The sequence below is a fragment of the Dipodomys spectabilis genome, unplaced genomic scaffold (assembly GCF_019054845.1).
Source record: "Dipodomys spectabilis isolate Male_0828 unplaced genomic scaffold, ASM1905484v1 ptg000006l, whole genome shotgun sequence".
NCBI classification, from domain to species: Eukaryota; Metazoa; Chordata; class Mammalia; order Rodentia; family Heteromyidae; genus Dipodomys; species Dipodomys spectabilis.
In genome coordinates this window covers 21,387,182-21,405,487 of record NW_024870683.1, presented here as the reverse complement: position 1 = coordinate 21,405,487, position 18,306 = coordinate 21,387,182, and positions in this window count along the sequence as shown.

Here is an 18,306-nt window from a genome sequence, read left to right as displayed (position 1 = left end):
GGGGGTGACAGGCCTGGGATCTGCTCCCTGTCATGGTAGAAGTCCTCGGCGTCCAATTTGCCAGCCATGAGGAAAACCAACAAGAGTAGGGAAGAGAACCCAGGCCCAGCCAGGAAGCCGGCGACAGCCAGCTTCTCCCCTCTGCTCTGGCCAAAAGAAGCCATGATAGAACTCCAGTGAAGAGGAGGCTCACCACAGAGACTGAGTGGCACAAAGCAAGAACAAACGGGGACCCTGCTCAGGTCCTCAGTCCCTCTGCAGACTGGGAGACTCTGCTCTGCTGCTGCTCACACGCCCAGCATACGTGGGCCTGGGCCAGGCCGGAGAGCTGTCCTGAGAGCAGGACACAGCCCCTCAGAGCCCCTCTTCCCGCCACCCCCCACGCAGATCCAGGACAGCGGGACCTTCCACCAGAGAAAGAGGCCATGGCAGGAATCAGGATCGCAGCCTGCTGCCTCCACACAAAACCGGAGGCGGTTCCCCATTCCCAGGCCCCCCGAGACCTCCACACCCACGGGAACGCTGAGCTCCTGCAGCCCTGTGGGGAGGTGTCTGCCACACAGCCTCCTCCACAGGAGACGGCAGCCACGTTTACAGAGTTTACCCAAATTAAACTCGGCTGAGTTCTGGGCCAGGTGAAGGTCTGGCCTGCAGGGGCGAGGCTGCTGGCAGGCGAGTCCCAGTGTCCTAGGAAGGCGGACCTCACAGGGGCCTCTGGCCTCCCCTTCCCACCCACCCCACCCCACCTCCAGCATGCCCCACACCACAGTGCGTGCACCTCTGTCCCTGCCACACCACACCAGGCCCTGGGGCCCGCTCTGACCTCGTGGTATTCCTTCAAAATTCCTGTGTCGGAAGGCCATTTCCACATGAGCTGCAGCGGGGTGTCTTGGGAAATGGTTTGTCAGGGCAGCCCTCATCAGGAGAAGAAACACTACCTGACATGACAGCAAGGAGCTGTGCTGGGCGCCCCTCACCCTTTCCGCCTTAGAACTGAGCAGGAGAGAGGAGGCCGGCATGCACAGGCCTCACCCGGGTCTCCACTGGGTCTCCGTGCGTCCTTCCACTTGGACCTTCCAAGCTCCAGAACTGTGAGCAATCAATGTCTGTGCTTCGTGTGCGCAGTCCACGCGCTCTAAGGGCACCAGCCCCGAGGCACGGACTAGAAGAACCTGTCCCAGAACACACCACGCCCTCTCCTCATAAATAATTCCTCATCACACCCATTCCCCATGGCACTGGGGTAAGCAAGACTAGGCCAGTGGATGGCTTCCTCCCTTCTGCTCAGAAACTAGAAGACCCTCAGGGTGGGCAAGACTGAGGAGGAGAAGGGTACCAGCCAGCTGCAGAGACCCCCAAGAGACTCAGCAAGAGCTTCAATGGGAGGCAGCAATGGGGACCGCTCTGTAGGGCAGGGCTGCCCACCCACCACACCAGGGCTAGGAGCAGAGGAGCTTGCCAGCCAATCCAACATGGCCTTGCGCTCAGCGGCTTGGTCAGGAACAAGGGACAGGAGAAGCCCAGGATGCAGGGGGCAAAGCCCGAGGCCTCCCCCACAGAGCCATTGCTATGGACAAGAGGGATATTGACACTCTGAAGAGCAAGGCGGGCCTGACCTTGCTACAGATCCTGCCACCTGTGGGGGAGGAGCCAGCCCAGGAACCAAGGACTACCCCCCTATGTGGGATGGAGCCCTGAACCCCGATACTGTGGGTCCCACCATTCTCCCAGCTGTCAACAGAAAGATGAACTCACATTCTGCTGACTCAGGCAGCTTCTACCCATGGCCCCTCGCTTGTGTCACCAGCACCACGGACGCTCACGAGGGTCACAAATGCCAGGACAGCTAGGCCACCCACCATCACCAGCAACCTTGAGCCAGGCGCTGGGCCAGCTGCCAGGCCCTGCTCAGCGGGAAGGGTGTCCATGACCATACCCACAGTCAGCAGAAACCTCATGTAGAAAGCTGCTCCAGGCCGGAGCACAGCGAAGAGCGAGCTCTGGGGCTGCACAGCTGGCAGGCTCAGGGCTGAGAACCAGAGTGCCAGGCTGCCCGTTGCCCAGCATGTGTGAGGGCACCCAGTAGCCACTGGCCTTGCTCCTGTGGACACAGGCCTTCCACCAGTCCCCAGGATTCCTCGCCCCCGGTGCCCAGGCAGAGGCCTGCGCCCACACCAGCCCCATCTCCAGCCGATCCTTACCAGCCCAGCTGCCAGGCGGCCCTTCAGGTCAGCAGCACAAGCTTCTCTGCTGCTCTGACCTTCAGAGCCATGACCAGCTGTGGCCAGCACACTCTGCAAGACCAGCATGAAGCATCTTAGCCGAGGCCGAGGCCTGCTCCAGCCGGTCCCTTGTGCCAGCCACTGCCATGCTGCATGCAGCCATCGGCTCAGGCATCCAGTTGCTAAAACATCTCCTTAAGCTTCATAGAGCAATGCCAGGAGGACTAGAGAATACTCAGGAACTTCCCACCCTGGGGCACACAGAACACTCTAACCAGAGGCACAGACCAAGCCTCTGCTCATCCAGGACACCGTGGCCTCTGACCCTGCTCTGTGGCAGCCTAGGGTGAGGAGACTCCCTCTGGCCTGATGGGCTTGGGGTAGTGAAGGGGGGAAATGCTGCGCATTCCACCCCAGGATGGAGAGGGCTGCAGCTCCCCACTTCCTGGACCTGCAGGGGAAGCCTAGCCAGAGGCCCTGCCTCCAGTGGAGGACAAAACACTTCCTTTGGGGCGGACATTGGCCAGCTAACTCCCAGGAGTCCTGGGCAGAACTTCTGGGCATTGATACAACCTGGAAGTCAGTCCCTCGGTTCCCCTGCCTGTTCCCTGGGTCCCCACAGAACAGCCGGGCTCTGTGACTTGTGCATGGATGGGACCAGCCGTGAAGGCTCAGCCCCTCTTCAAGCCCAGCTGGCTCGCTGGAGCAGACCTGGCGATCCACGGGGCCTGCAAGGTGCCCACACTTCCACGCTTCCCAACCCCAGACGGGGCTGGGTCACCTGCTGAGCTCCAGTGCCACCTCCCAGGCCTCCACGCGTGAACTCCACACACAGATGTTCGTCATACAGGTCACATGGCTGCAGGTGGGCCTCGTGGGTGGTCCTGTCACCCTGCACATGAGGGAGAAGACCAGCAAAGGCCACCCCCGGGCCCAGACAGTCACCTCAGCATGGCACTGACTGTGCTGACTGGCCCTTCCCACACCCCCCATGGAGGCCCAACTCTGAGCCAGCAGCTCAGATTCACACCTTTGTCACGCCTCACCCTGACCAGCCCAGCATCCTGACCACAGGGCTCGGCAGGAGTCCGGACATTCAGCTGCTCTGCCCACAAGGCGCAGTGGACAGGCACAAGGTGGTGGCCATGTGCATCCTTGGCTGAGCTGCGGGGTGTGGGCACCCGCTCCCTGCTAGGCCTGTGTCCTGTCTGTGGTAGACCCTTGCATATGGCAGCAAGGCTCCGCTGCCTGAGCCTCTGGAGCAGCCGCTGGCAGCTCCTTTCTGGGCCATTCCGCACAGGCCATGAGGACGAGGCTTCCCGATGCAGCCGTGAAGCAGCCCTGTACCAGATTCTTCCCGTTCAGCAGCGCGCCTGAGCCCACAGGCTTCCCTCAGCTGCCGCCTCTTGGTGCAGCCCACGGCACCGTGGACTGCAGAGATTCTCCCGGATGACAGGCCTGTGCACCTTCTCTTCGGGCATCAACACCACCCAGCCGACGGGAGGGGTGCCAGCCCAGATTTCCTTCTGGGGCAGGAAATCCCCCTCCCTCCTCCTGCCCTTCTTCACAAGGGGCATAGGCTCTTGTCCTCCACCCACAGCTGGCCTTCGGCATGGACAAGACCCCCCCCCCCCCCCCCCCCCCGCGTCTTCTGTGGCTCAGCACAGCCACATGGGGTGGGGGCGGGGGTGGGGGTGGGGAGGGAAGGCAGGTCCCTTCCTGCACTCTGGGCTCTCAGACCACATGCAGAACTTCTCATGGAAGAACAGGGAGGCACTGCCCATCCAGCATCCGGCACTCTGCCAAGGAGTCTCAGCAGTTTCTCATCTCTGAATACAGACGTCCTCCAGTCCAGCCTGGTCCACAATGCAACATGACCTGGTGGAGAGAAGAGCCAGGATCAAATGCGGCAGCTAAAGGAGGCCCACCGGTCCCGCGGTGACCCTGATCAGCACACACTGAACACGGAGCCCCTGTGTCTCCACACCGACCACTGTGTCTAGGCTTGAGGTAGCGGGGACAGAGGGGCCCCCTCAGAAGCCTGGCCACTGCTGACTTCTCAGCTCCTCGTTCTCCCTACTACTCAGAAGAAGAAGCAAATTGTTCTATTCTGTGTTCCCACGGAGGAAGACAGACAAGGCAGACTGGACAGTGGATGAAAGGAAGGAGAGAAAGAAGAAAGAGAAAGAAAGAGAGGGAGGAAATATATCAATTATAGGTCTATTGGCTGACATACTGGATAGAGGGAGACTATGGAATGAACAGATGATAGATGTACATATTGATATCTATCAATAGAAGATGATAGGAGAAAAGGTAGGTATATAGGTAGGTAGATGGTAGATTCATGTCTAGAAAGATAGACAGGAAGGAAGGATTCAAATGGGACCCATGGCATGGGCTTTCTTTCAATCTGTTCCCATCATTATTTACATCAGTCCCCAGATTCCGCAGTGGGCGCTCCTCACAAAGCACTTCAGTGCCCCGCTGGGCTTGTGCCCTGCAGGGGGGGAGCTCACTTTCCCCTGCATGCTCCCCTGGCACAGTCCTGGCACATGCCCCGGAGTTGTGGAAAGCGCTTCTTCCCCATGTTCTGCACACATCATGCTCACTCTCTGGGAAACATGAAATCCTAGGCCACCAAGAATCCTTGAAAACTCTAAAACACAGATGGAGACTGAGAGATGAAGACAGAGTAAGGTAGAGGAGCTGCATCTGATCAATGTTCATTGTACCATGATGTAAACACCACAATGAAACACCTTGGTGCAATCAATGTGTTAATAAAGATAAGTAAAACTGGAGATCCAAAGGACTCCTCGGTATTGCACAGTGAGAAACGTATCAAAATATGGGATGGCCCAAGAGGCTCATACCTGGAATCCTAGCTACTCCGTAGGCTGAGAGCTGAGAATGGAAGTTTTCAGCCAGCTTGGGCAGACAAATCCAGGAGACTCTTCTCCACATGTAGTCAGCAAAACACTAGAGCCAGATCTGTGGCCCAAGGGGTGGAGCACCACTTTTGAGCAAGAAAGCTGCCCCAAGAGTGGCAGGCCTGAGCTCTAGACACAGTACCCAGCAGTACACACGTGTGCACACATACAGTATGAAGAGTTTACCCTGTGATCCTCAGTCATTTCAGTTCTCTGAGGGTTTCAGGATGTGGTTGGTAAGTCAAGTTGGATACATTCCCCCACTCTCTGCAAAGCCTTTATGAAACTGAATGTCCCAGAACCCTCTTGTCAACACAGCCCCAGAGGGCTGGGACGGATCCCTGTGTCCCAGGCTCCCACCGGGCACTGCTGAGCCTCTACCTGGCGTCCTCTCCACGGACCGAGGAAAGTGGGGAGATTTTCTTTTCCGGTGCGCAGGCCATGGCGTCTGTAACCACGTGCCTACAAGGCCCTGAGCACCGTTGCTGCCCAGAAAAGGTGCTCCAGGAATGGCCTGCCGCCAAGCCCTATTTCAAAACGTGGAGCAAGCATGACCTTCAGTTCTGGGTGAGCGTGCAGACCGGCTGCGCGAATCACCGGGCTACTGCTCCAAAACTGGTGACGCGGAAGAGGAAGAATCCGAGGCCCAGGCCTTCCGCGTGGCATGAGCCTGGGACTGAAGTCAGATTCAGATACTCCCTCAGACTGACTGGCGATGTTGGAAATGCGAGTGTCGGGACTCTTTACTCACTGTTCGTGTGCGGCGCGCCGCCTGGGGTCCAGGACAGGCGGTAACCTCTGCTTGGCCCTGGATGTGGGGCGCCCCCCCAACCCGCAGGTGCCTGGCGAGGCTCCCGCAGGCCGCGGTCGTTCGGGGTGGGCGCGCGCCCTCTGCCGGCCGTTGTGCGCCGTTACAGGTCTGCACCGTGCGCCTGGCTGCTCGCTCCGGGTGGTAGCGAGCACGGCCTGCCTTTAGGGTCCTTCCGTGAATACAGGAGGAAATGGACACGTGTATTAGTCTGTGTGGACAAAAGCTTTGCTGAACGGAAAGAAAACCCAGCCGATGCATATTTCCTACATACTTTGTAATACTGTTTCTCAAATTTGAAATGCCCACGGGGAGGGCACCTGGGACCCAGCAAGCACCAGAGGGCGCGGACCTGTAACGGCGCACAACGGCTGGCAGAGGGCGCGCGCCCACCCCGAACGACCGCGGCCTGCGGGAGCCTCGCCAGGCACCTGCGGGTTGGGGGGGCGCCCCACATCCAGGGCCAAGCAGAGGTTACCGCCTGTCCTGGACCCCAGGCGGCGCGCCGCACACGAACAGTGAGTAAAGAGTCCCGACACTCGCATTTCCAACATCGCCAGTCAGTCTGAGGGAGTATCTGAATCTGACTTCAGTCCCAGGCTCATGCCACGCGGAAGGCCTGGGCCTCGGATTCTTCCTCTTCCGCGTCACCAGTTTTGGAGCAGTAGCCCGGTGATTCGCGCAGCCGGTCTGCACGCTCACCCAGAACTGAAGGTCATGCTTGCCCCACGTTTTGAAATAGGGCTTGGCGGCAGGCCATTCCTGGAGCACCTTTTCTGGGCAGCAACGGTGCTCAGGGCCTTGTAGGCACGTGGTTACAGACGCCATGGCCTGCGCACCGGAAAAGAAAATCTCCCCACTTTCCTCGGTCCGTGGAGAGGACGCCAGGTAGAGGCACAGCAGTGCCCGGTGGGAGCCTGGGACACAGGGATCCGTCCCAGCCCTCTGGGGCTGTGTTGACAAGAGGGTTCTGGGACATTCAGTTTCATAAAGGCTTTGCAGAGAGTGGGGGAATGTATCCAACTTGACTTACCAACCACATCCTGAAACCCTCAGAGAACTGAAATGACTGAGGATCACAGGGTAAACTCTTCATACTGTATGTGTGCACACGTGTGTACTGCTGGGTACTGTGTCTAGAGCTCAGGCCTGCCACTCTTGGGGCAGCTTTCTTGCTCAAAAGTGGTGCTCCACCCCTTGGGCCACAGATCTGGCTCTAGTGTTTTGCTGACTACATGTGGAGAAGAGTCTCCTGGATTTGTCTGCCCAAGCTGGCTGGAAACTTCCATTCTCAGCTCTCAGCCTACGGAGTAGCTAGGATTCCAGGTATGAGCCTCTTGGGCCATCCCATATTTTGATACGTTTCTCACTGTGCAATACCGAGGAGTCCTTTGGATCTCCAGTTTTACTTATCTTTATTAACACATTGATTGCACCAAGGTGTTTCATTGTCGTGTTTACATCATGGTACAATGAACATTGATCAGATGCAGCTCCTCTACCTTACTCTGTCTTCATCTCTCAGTCTCCATCTGTGTTTTAGAGTTTTCAAGGATTCTTGGTGGCCTAGGATTTCATGTTTCCCAGAGAGTGAGCATGATGTGTGCAGAACATGGGGAAGAAGCGCTTTCCACAACTCCGGGGCGTGTGCCAGGACTGTGCCAGGGGAGCATGCAGGGGAAAGTGAGCTCCCCCCCTGCAGGGCACAAGCCCAGCGGGGCACTGAAGTGCTTTGTGAGGAGCACCCACTGTGGAATCTGGGGACTGATGTAAATAATGATGGGAGCAGATTGAAAGAAAGCCCATGCCATGGGTCCCATTTGAATCCTTCCTTCCTGTCTATCTTTCTAGACATGAATCTACCATCTACCTACCTATATACCTACCTTTTCTCCTATCATCTTCTATTGATAGATATCAATATGTACATCTATCATCTGTTCATTCCATAGTCTCCCTCTATCCAGTATGTCAGCCAATAGACCTATAATTGATATATTTCCTCCCTCTCTTTCTTTCTCTCTTTCTTCTTTCTCTCCTTCCTTTCATCCACTGTCCAGTCTGCCTTGTCTGTCTTCCTCTGTGGGAACAGAGAATAGAACAATTTGCTTCTTCTTCTGAGTAGTAGGGAGAACGAGGAGCTGAGAAGTCAGCAGTGGCCAGGCTTCTGAGGGGGCCCCTCTGTCCCCGCTACCTCAAGCCTAGACACAGTGGTCGGTGTGGAGACACAGGGGCTCCGTGTTCAGTGTGTGCTGATCAGGGTCACCGCGGGACCGGTGGGCCTCCTTTAGCTGCCGCATTTGATCCTGGCTCTTCTCTCCACCAGGTCATGTTGCATTGTGGACCAGGCTGGACTGGAGGACGTCTGTATTCAGAGATGAGAAACTGCTGAGACTCCTTGGCAGAGTGCCGGATGCTGGATGGGCAGTGCCTCCCTGTTCTTCCATGAGAAGTTCTGCATGTGGTCTGAGAGCCCAGAGTGCAGGAAGGGACCTGCCTTCCCTCCCCACCCCCACCCCCGCCCCCGCCCCATGTGGCTGTGCTGAGCCACAGAAGACGCAGGGGGGGGGAGGGGGACGGGGGGGGGGTCTTGTCCATGCCGAAGGCCAGCTGTGGGTGGAGGACAGGAGCCTATGCCCCTTGTGAAGAAGGGCAGGAGGAGGGAGGGGGATTTCCTGCCCCAGAAGGAAATCTGGGCTGGCACCCCTCCCGTCGGCTGGGTGGTGTTGATGCCCGAAGAGAAGGTGCACAGGCCTGTCATCCGGGAGAATCTCTGCAGTCCACGGTGCCGTGGGCTGCACCAAGAGGCGGCAGCTGAGGGAAGCCTGTGGGCTCAGGCGCGCTGCTGAACGGGAAGAATCTGGTACAGGGCTGCTTCACGGCTGCATCGGGAAGCCTCGTCCTCATGGCCTGTGCGGAATGGCCCAGAAAGGAGCTGCCAGCGGCTGCTCCAGAGGCTCAGGCAGCGGAGCCTTGCTGCCACATGCTAGGGTCTACCACAGACAGGACACAGGCCTAGCAGGGAGCGGGTGCCCACACCCCGCAGCTCAGCCAAGGATGCACATGGCCACCACCTTGTGCCTGTCCACTGCGCCTTGTGGGCAGAGCAGCTGAATGTCCGGACTCCTGCCGAGCCCTGTGGTCAGGATGCTGGGCTGGTCAGGGTGAGGCGTGACAAAGGTGTGAATCTGAGCTGCTGGCTCAGAGTTGGGCCTCCATGGGGGGTGTGGGAAGGGCCAGTCAGCACAGTCAGTGCCATGCTGAGGTGACTGTCTGGGCCCGGGGGTGGCCTTTGCTGGTCTTCTCCCTCATGTGCAGGGTGACAGGACCACCCACGAGGCCCACCTGCAGCCATGTGACCTGTATGACGAACATCTGTGTGTGGAGTTCACGCGTGGAGGCCTGGGAGGTGGCACTGGAGCTCAGCAGGTGACCCAGCCCCGTCTGGGGTTGGGAAGCGTGGAAGTGTGGGCACCTTGCAGGCCCCGTGGATCGCCAGGTCTGCTCCAGCGAGCCAGCTGGGCTTGAAGAGGGGCTGAGCCTTCACGGCTGGTCCCATCCATGCACAAGTCACAGAGCCCGGCTGTTCTGTGGGGACCCAGGGAACAGGCAGGGGAACCGAGGGACTGACTTCCAGGTTGTATCAATACCCAGCAGTTCTGCCCAGGACTCCTGGGAGTTAGCTGGCCAATGTCCTCCCCAAAGGAAGTGTTTTGTCCTCCACTGGAGGCAGGGCCTCTGGCTAGGCTTCCCCTGCAGGTCCAGGAAGTGGGGAGCTGCAGCCCTCTCCATCCTGGGGTGGAATGCGCAGCATTTCCCCCCTTCACTACCCCAAGCCCATCAGGCCAGAGGGAGTCTCCTCACCCTAGGCTGCCACAGAGCAGGGTCAGAGGCCACGGTGTCCTGGATGAGCAGAGGCTTGGTCTGTGCCTCTGGTTAGAGTGTTCTGTGTGCCCCAGGGTGGGAAGTTCCTGAGTATTCTCTAGTCCTCCTGGCATTGCTCTATGAAGCTTAAGGAGATGTTTTAGCAACTGGATGCCTGAGCCGATGGCTGCATGCAGCATGGCAGTGGCTGGCACAAGGGACCGGCTGGAGCAGGCCTCGGCCTCGGCTAAGATGCTTCATGCTGGTCTTGCAGAGTGTGCTGGCCACAGCTGGTCATGGCTCTGAAGGTCAGAGCAGCAGAGAAGCTTGTGCTGCTGACCTGAAGGGCCGCCTGGCAGCTGGGCTGGTGGGGATCGGCTGGAGATGGGGCTGGTGTGGGCACAGGCCTCTGCCTGGGCACCGGGGGCGAGGAATCCTGGGGACTGGTGAAGGGCCTGTGTCCACAGGAGCAAGGCCAGTGGCTGCTGGGTGCCCTCACACATGCTGGGCAACGGGCAGCCACGGCCCTGGCACTGGTTCTCAGCCCTGAGCCTGCCAGCTGTGCAGCCCCAGAGCTCGCTCTTCGCTGTGCTCCGGCCTGGAGCAGCTTTCTACATGAGGTTTCTGCTGACTGTGGGTATGGTCATGGACACCCTTCCCGCTGAGCAGGGCCTGGCAGCTGGCCCAGCGCCTGGCTCAAGGTTGCTGGTGATGGTGGGTGGCCTAGCTGTCCTGGCATTTGTGACCCTCGTGAGCGTCCGTGGTGCTGGTGACACAAGCGAGGGGCCATGGGTAGAAGCTGCCTGAGTCAGCAGAATGTGAGTTCATCTTTCTGTTGACAGCTGGGAGAATGGTGGGACCCACAGTATCGGGGTTCAGGGCTCCATCCCACATGGGGGGGGAGTCCTCGGTTCCTGGGCTGGCTCCTCCCCCACAGGTGGCAGGATCTGTAGCAAGGTCAGGCCCGCCTTGCTCTTCAGAGTGTCAATATCCCTCTTGTCCATAGCAATGGCTCTGTGGGGGAGGCCTCGGGCTCTGCCCCCTGCATCCTGGGCTTCTCCTGTCCCTTGTTCCTGACCAAGCCGCTGAGCGCAAGGCCATGTTGGATTGGCTGGCAAGCTCCTCTGCTCCCACCCCTGGTGTGGTGGGTGGGCAGCCCTGCCCTACAGAGCGGTCCCCATTGCTGCCTCCTATTGAAGCTCTTACTGAGTCTCTTGGGGGTCTCTGCAGCTGGCTGGTACCCTTCTCCTCCTCAGTCTTGCCCACCCTGAGGGTCTTCTAGTTTCTGAGCAGAAGGGAGGAAGCCATCCACTGGCCTAGTCTTGCTTACCCCAGTGCCATGGGGAATGGGTGTGATGAGGAGGAATTATTTATGAGGAGAGGGCGTGGAGTGTTCTGGGACAGGTTCTTCTAGTCCGTGCCTCGGGGCTGGTGCCCTCAGAGCGCGTGGACTGCGCACACGAAGCACAGACATTGATTGCTCACAGTTCTGGAGCTTGGAAGGTCCAAGTGGAAGGACGCACGGAGACCCAGTGGAGACCCGGGTGAGGCCTGTGCATGCCGGCCTCCTCTCTCCTGCTCAGTTCTAAGGCGGAAAGGGTGAGGGGCGCCCAGCACAGCTCCTTGCTGTCATGTCAGGTAGTGTTTCTTCTCCTGATGAGGGCTGCCCTGACAAACCATTTCCCAAGACACCCCGCTGCAGCTCATGTGGAAATGGCGTTCTGACACAGGAATTTTGAAGGAATACCACGAGGTCAGAGCAGGCCCCAGGGCCTGGTGTGGTGTGGCAGGGACAGAGGTGCACGCACTGTGGTGTGGGGCATGCTGGAGGTGGGGTGGGGTGGGTGGGAAGGGGAGGCCAGAGGCCCCTGTGAGGTCCGCCTTCCTGGGACACTGGGACTCGCCTGCCAGCGGCCTCGCCCCTGCAGGCCAGACCTTCACCTGGCCCAGAGCTCAGCCGAGTTTAATTTGGGTAAACTCTGTAAACGTGGCTGCCGTCTCCTGTGGAGGAGGCTGTGTGGCAGACACCTCCCCACAGGGCTGCAGGAGCTCAGCGTTCCCGTGGGTGTGGAGGTCTCGGGGGGCCTGGGAGTGGGGAACCGCCTCCGGTTTTGTGTGGAGGCAGCAGGCTGCGATCCTGATTCCTGCCATGGCCTCTTTCTCTGGTGGAAGGTCCCGCTGTCCTGGATCTGCGTGGGGGGTGGCGGGAAGAGGAGCTCTGAGGTGCTCTGTCCTGCTCTCAGGACAGCTCTCCGGCCTGGCCCAGGCCCACGTATGCTGGGCGTGTGAGCAGCAGCAGAGCAGAGTCTCCCAGTCTGCAGAGGGACTGAGGACCTGAGCAGGGTCCCCGTTTGTTCTTGCTTTGTGCCACTCAGTCTCTGTGGTGAGCCTCCTCTTCACTGGAGTTCTATCATGGCTTCTTTTGGCCAGAGCAGAGGGGAGAAGCTGGCTGTCGCCGGCTTCCTGGCTGGGCCTGGGTTCTCTTCCCTACTCTTGTTGGTTTTCCTCATGGCTGGCAAATTGGACGCCGAGGACTTCTACCATGACAGGGAGCAGATCCCAGGCCTGTCACCCCCTCCAAACCAGGGACTGGAATCATGGTCCGGCCAAGCCCACGGCCACACTCCTCACCCCGTCCTCGCAGATCTGTCCCTTTCCTTGGGGGCTAGGACCTGGGGACTTGTGATGGGACTTCCAGTCCCCAGGCCCTGCCATGTGTTAATCACTATGGGTCTCCAGCATCTGGAAGGGACACAGCTCTCCTGTGGCCCCTGTGTGGTCACTCGGGGGCCACTCAGCTCAGCTGAGTTCCCCCTCCTCCACCAGGTCACCGTGATCGCCGTGTCCCTCCACTCTTCACCTTCTGGTTGTGTTGTTAAGTCCAGCCTCGCATGGCTTCCCTGTCATCCTGACACAAATACTAGAAGAACGCCACTCACCTCACAAGAGGACCAACCACGTCCCAGGGGCTCTTCTACTTTTCCAGTACTATTTCAGAATATCAAAGAATGTTTTGTTGTACCACAGTAACCTAGCACTGGGCAGAAGGTGGGGACGTCCTGGGCTTCCCCCGGGACCCGGGGGCCTCCTCCCCCACCGAGTTCCGCAGAGATGCAGATGTGCAGTCACCAGCGGTGCTCCTTTCTGGGGGTCCTTAGGCTGGGGCCTCTCCTGTCCTTCACTCTTAGGACCTTCCTTTGTCCTGTCCTTCATACTATTTGATGCTCACAAGCACCTCTCTTGGGGACAGCACCTCTACTGATGATTCCGGGTTTCCAGAGGAGGCCTTAGGACCCAAAGGTGGGCCTGACCAGGCTCCACTGCATGTAACGGGCAGGGCCTGGGGTCCAGCAGGAGATCCAGTGAGCACTTAGGACGCGAGCTCTGCCTTGGCCTGAGACAATCTCAGGGCAGTGTGGCCCACAGGCCAGCCGCGCAGAGCAAGGATGAGCGCTGGTGACCCGCAGAGCCTGGGTGGCTGACGTGCAGGCTCAGTGGGGCCCTGGTACTTGTGTTCTCCCTCTGGAACCTGGAGCCATGAGGAAGGAGGATGCTCAGCGTGGAGCAGAACCTCAGCAGGGCAGTAGGCTGCTGAGTGGCAGAGTCAGGCTTGAGCCCAGGAGAGAAATGGACCATCCTCTTGCCCATTGCAGGGAGGACAGGAGCAGATAGCTGGTAGCTGGTGGCTTGTGTGTGTAGTCCCATCTACTCAGGAAGCTGAGAGGTGGAGAATTACAGTTGAAGGTCTGTTAGTGCAGAAATGTGCTCCAGACTTCATCTCTAGAATAAGCAGCAAAAAGCAGGGCTTGGGCATGGTTCAACTAGTAAAGTGCCAGCTCTGTAGGCTGGAAGCTCTGATTTCAAAAGTATCAAAGCAGGGAGGACAGGAAGAAGTAGACTCCAAGTAGTGTCCCTGGCTTGTAGTCTCCTGGCTCCAGTGGGTCCAGATCTTCAGTGTGTGTGCCTGAGCTTGAACCTGCAGCAAACAGGGGTCCTCTGACCCCTTCACCTGGGCTCTGCCCCTGTGTACATGTGACTCTGTGCCTCCTGGCCTTGTTTGCCATTTGTATTGCTCTATGTATAATTAATGCATGTGTGCAATGTGAAACATGTAATGCTCTTGTCTATCCTGAAAAACTTTCCAAAAGTGTTTTAAATTATCTTTGTGTTACCAAGTACAACCCTTTTTCGGTTCAATATTGTACTTAAATGAGAAAATTTGGATGTGAATCATATTCTAGCCCTGCAATGAATATGTGCAGGTCCTGTTAGGAATTTAGTATCTGAATCCAGTTTGACCCAGACTATTTTAGGATACTTTCTCATCACTAAATCCGGGCTTAACACTTGTGTTTTTTCGTGTATTAGTGTCCTCATGCACTAATTTTCAATGAATAAATGAGAATATCAGATCATTAGGATCCAGCATAGATCTTAGTCTGAGGATGGATGTATCTGCCCCTCTCTGTGCTCCACTGTGGCCTGCAGTCTCCAATGCCCAGGGTCCCCGGGAAACTGAGGCCCAGCCAAACCAGCGTGTCTTCCAGAGGCCTGCAGAACCTGAGGACTTGTATGAGCAGCCCTTATCCCGGCACTGCTGCCTGTGGTCCTGGAGCACCCTTTGTGAGCAAGCCCATCCCAGGCATGATGGAGATACAAAGGCAGCCACTCCTTATGGCTCCCTCTCCCACCTGTGCCTGTTACACTGGGAATGCCATCTCCCACACATGTGATGTTTGCCAAGATGTTCACTGTCTTTGACTTCACACTGGCAGGGATGAGGTGTCATTTTTCTACCCAAGGCAGTTGTATGCAGATACCTTCCTTCAAAACATCAAATCCAGATGCCAACCATCCATTTTGAGGGAAATCTAGTTTTTTGTTTTGTTTTTTAAAGGAAAAACATGTTTTTGTCTGTCAGGGGGCTTGAATTCAGCACCAAGGCCTTGTCCCTGAGTTTTTTTGCTGAAGGCTATCGCTAGAGAAGCACTTCTGGTTTTCTGGTGGTTGACTAGAGATAAGAGTCTCAAGGCTGAGTCTCTAAGTAGATCAGGCCTGTAATCCTACCTACTCAGGAGGCTGAGATCAAAGGATTTCTCTTCAAGGCATTCTAGGAAAGTCCGTAAGACTCTTATCTCCAAGTAAATACCAGAAAACCAGAAGTAGAGATGTGGCCTGTGGCTCAATGTAGAAGTGCTAGCTTTGTGCACAAAAGCTCAAGGCCAGGGTCCTGGACCTGAGCTCAAGCATTATCATTGACCAAACAAAAAAATCTCACAGACCTTCCTGTCCTGGCATCAAACCACAATCCTCAGATCTCAGCCTCCTGAGTAGCTAGGAATTCAGGCATGAGTCACCGGCACCCAGCAAGGAAATTGTTTCAATGCAGGTGGTTGTTCTTTTGGTTCCAGTCCTGCAGCTTGAACACAAGGCCTGAGGTGACCATCAGCTTCTTTTGTTCAAGGCTAGCATTCTACCTTTAGCCATAGTGTGACTTCCAGTTTTTTCTAAGTGATTTATTGGAGACAAGAGTCTCCAAGGCTTTCTTCCCTAGGCTGCCTTGAACAGAAATCCTCAGATCTTAGCCTTCTAAGTAGCTAAGATTGCAGGCTTGAACCATCAGTGCTCAGGTTTTAAAAGCAGTTAATATTTGTCCTTGAAAGGCTTCTGTCACTCATGCATGTGCTTGATTGACATGAGAACTGTCACCAGAGCAACAGTGCTGGGTCTATGTCAGGGACACAATGCAAACCCTGGAAGCCAGGAACCCTCAGAGGTGATGCCCAAAGACCCCATAGCATCATAGCCCTGGAAACACCTGCCTGATGGAGACACATGATGGGGTGGTGGCTGGCTCACTTGGCAGGTTGCTCTGTCAACAGTGCTGCCCTGTGTTGGCACTACTGAACCCTCAGAGTTCCTCCACAGGCAGAGGCTGTGATGACATTGGGGGGAGGGGGAGAGGGCAGAGGACAGCACCTTCTTCAGAGCCAGCTTGGCCCTTGTCATTCAAGGAACAAGTTGGTCATGTGTGACCTCATGGAACTTCTCTTCCGTGTCTATTCACAGACAATGTTTGGGGTATATCAAGTTTGGTAGAAGTATAATGAATTCAAAAGTCCCAGTGTGAAGTTGCAATGTAAAGCACAGTGGATTTTATTCATCCAGGAAGTGTCCTTTCCTGGAGTCTGTCCCTGTGATTGTATGAAGACTTCTTTCCATAGGCTGAGTTTCTCCCAGTCCCAGTCCCAGCAGCTCTGTGGTGATGTCAAATGGCAGCTGTCTACACACTTTACCACGTGGCATCAGTTTCCATCCTTACAACTGACAGTATATAGGGGCAAGTGACCAACTTTATGAAGAGGTCCAAAATTATCACACAACTGTTCCAGAATCAAAATTATTCCACTGTACTACAGAACTGAAAGGCTAACCAAGCATTAAAACAGATGAGCTCCATAAACCCTGTTCCCATAGAATATTCTCACTCTGTGCCTCTGCTCCTTCTCTTGGAGTTCTAGATGGTGGAGTCAGTATGTCATCTGAGCTTTCTGATACCCTGTCCTGGTTTGATCAGGCCTAGGCAGCCGCAACCTGACCTGAAGTCCCATTGACAAGGTTGGAGGTGTCCTCTGGAAGGGAAATTGTGTAGTCACGCGGTACAGCCCTTTCCCCTTTTTCCCCAGTCTCTGCAGGACACAATTCAGTGTCCATCCCTACTCTTTGAAAGAGGAGCAGTGCATTTATCCCATCAGTAACTCTCTGTCCTCACTCAGAGGCCAAAGTCCATGTCCATGGTATGCTGGAGATGAATACCAGGTTGCATACAATGGCCAGTCCTTGTTATTGGCCCTCAGAGGCTGTTAGACCTTTTTCCCTTACAGGACGGGGTTGGAAATTTGAGTGTAACTACACTCAATACAAATGAAGAAATAGAAGAGGGAAGGGAAATAAGAGGACAGAAATAACTATTCTTTTGATGAGACATAGTTTTTTTTAAGCTTAAAAAATTACCTTTAAGCCATTGTACAAAGAAGTTCCAATTCAACATATCAGTTTATGAATATAATGCATCTTGATCAGTGTCACCCTTTCACTGTTCTCTTTCATGGGATGTAAGTTTGAGTGGTGGTTAAATATTCAAGCTTATCTACCCCAAGAAAAACATCAAAAGTTGCCTGCCCAATAGAGAGTAGAACTGACCCTTACTCATTGTGTTCTTTCCTTGGCCGTATGCCCTGGGCCTCCTCCCAGGAACCTGAGATCTTTTAAGTGACAATGAGACTTGAGAAATTATGTTTCACATAATGTAGGAATTTAGGGAAGGGAGACAATTAAATTTTAGAATCTGTTCTAAGGGTAGGCAGTCTAAGAGGGCCTTTTTTTTCTTTTAAGGAATCATTAAAAAAAATTAAATCATTTTTGGGGGCTGGGAATGTGGCTCAGTGGTACAGTGCTTGCCTTGCATGCATGAGGCCCTGGGTTCGATTCCTCAGCACCACAAAAGCAAAAAGAAAAAAGCCGGAAGTGGCACTGTGGCTCAAGTGGTAGAGCGCTCGCCTTGAGCTGAAGAGCTGAGGGACAGCGCCCAGGCCCAGAGTTCAGGCCCCACGACCAGATTCCCCCCCTCCAAAAAAAAATCATTTTATTGGCATACATCCGTTCTATCAGGGGGAGGTGGACTTCACTGTGACGATGTATTTCAATCAATCTCCCTTCTTTGTGTATGTGTGTGTGGGGGGGGGGGGAGCGGTGGGACTTGAACTCTGGGCCTGGGCGCTGTCCCTGAGCTCTTCAGCTCAAGGCTGGCGCTCTACCACTTGAGCCACAGCGCCACTTGCGGTTTTCAGGTGGTTCATAGGAGATCAGAGTCTCACGAACTTTCCCGCCACGGCTGGCTTTGAGCCTCGATCCTCAGATCTCAGCGTCCTGTTTGGGGTATATCAAGTTTGGTAGAAGTATAATGAATTCCCGCTCCCCTTCCTCCTATGGGAGGAAGTGGGGCTGAGACTCGCACTCAGGGAACAGGCGGGAGAGGCCAAGCACCGCGCCTGCGCTCACCGCGGGCAGTGCGGGGACGATGTCCGGCCCAGGGAAAGGCAGGACTCCAGCAAAGCTCTCGGCCTCTCGGCCCCGGCGAGGTTCCGCCCGGGAAGCGAGGGCGTGCGGGCATCCCCAACTGCACGCCTCGGCGAGGCGAGGCCGGCGGCGGGAGGCGGCGGGCCCTCCCAAGCGGCTCCTCCGGTTCACGCGAAGGCCGGCCGCGGGCCCCGGATGAGCGCCGGCGCTCCTTCCCACCCACTGCCCGCCTTTCCCCTCCCAGTCCCCTTTAGAAGCCGACCTCCCTGGGCTCCCGGCCTGGCGTCGAGATTCGAGACGCTCCCCGCAACCGGCTGCACCGACTTTCTTGGAAAAAGCACCTCCACGTTCGGTGACAGAACTCCTGAGGCCAAAAGGCGTCTCTCGGGTTGTCCCGGGA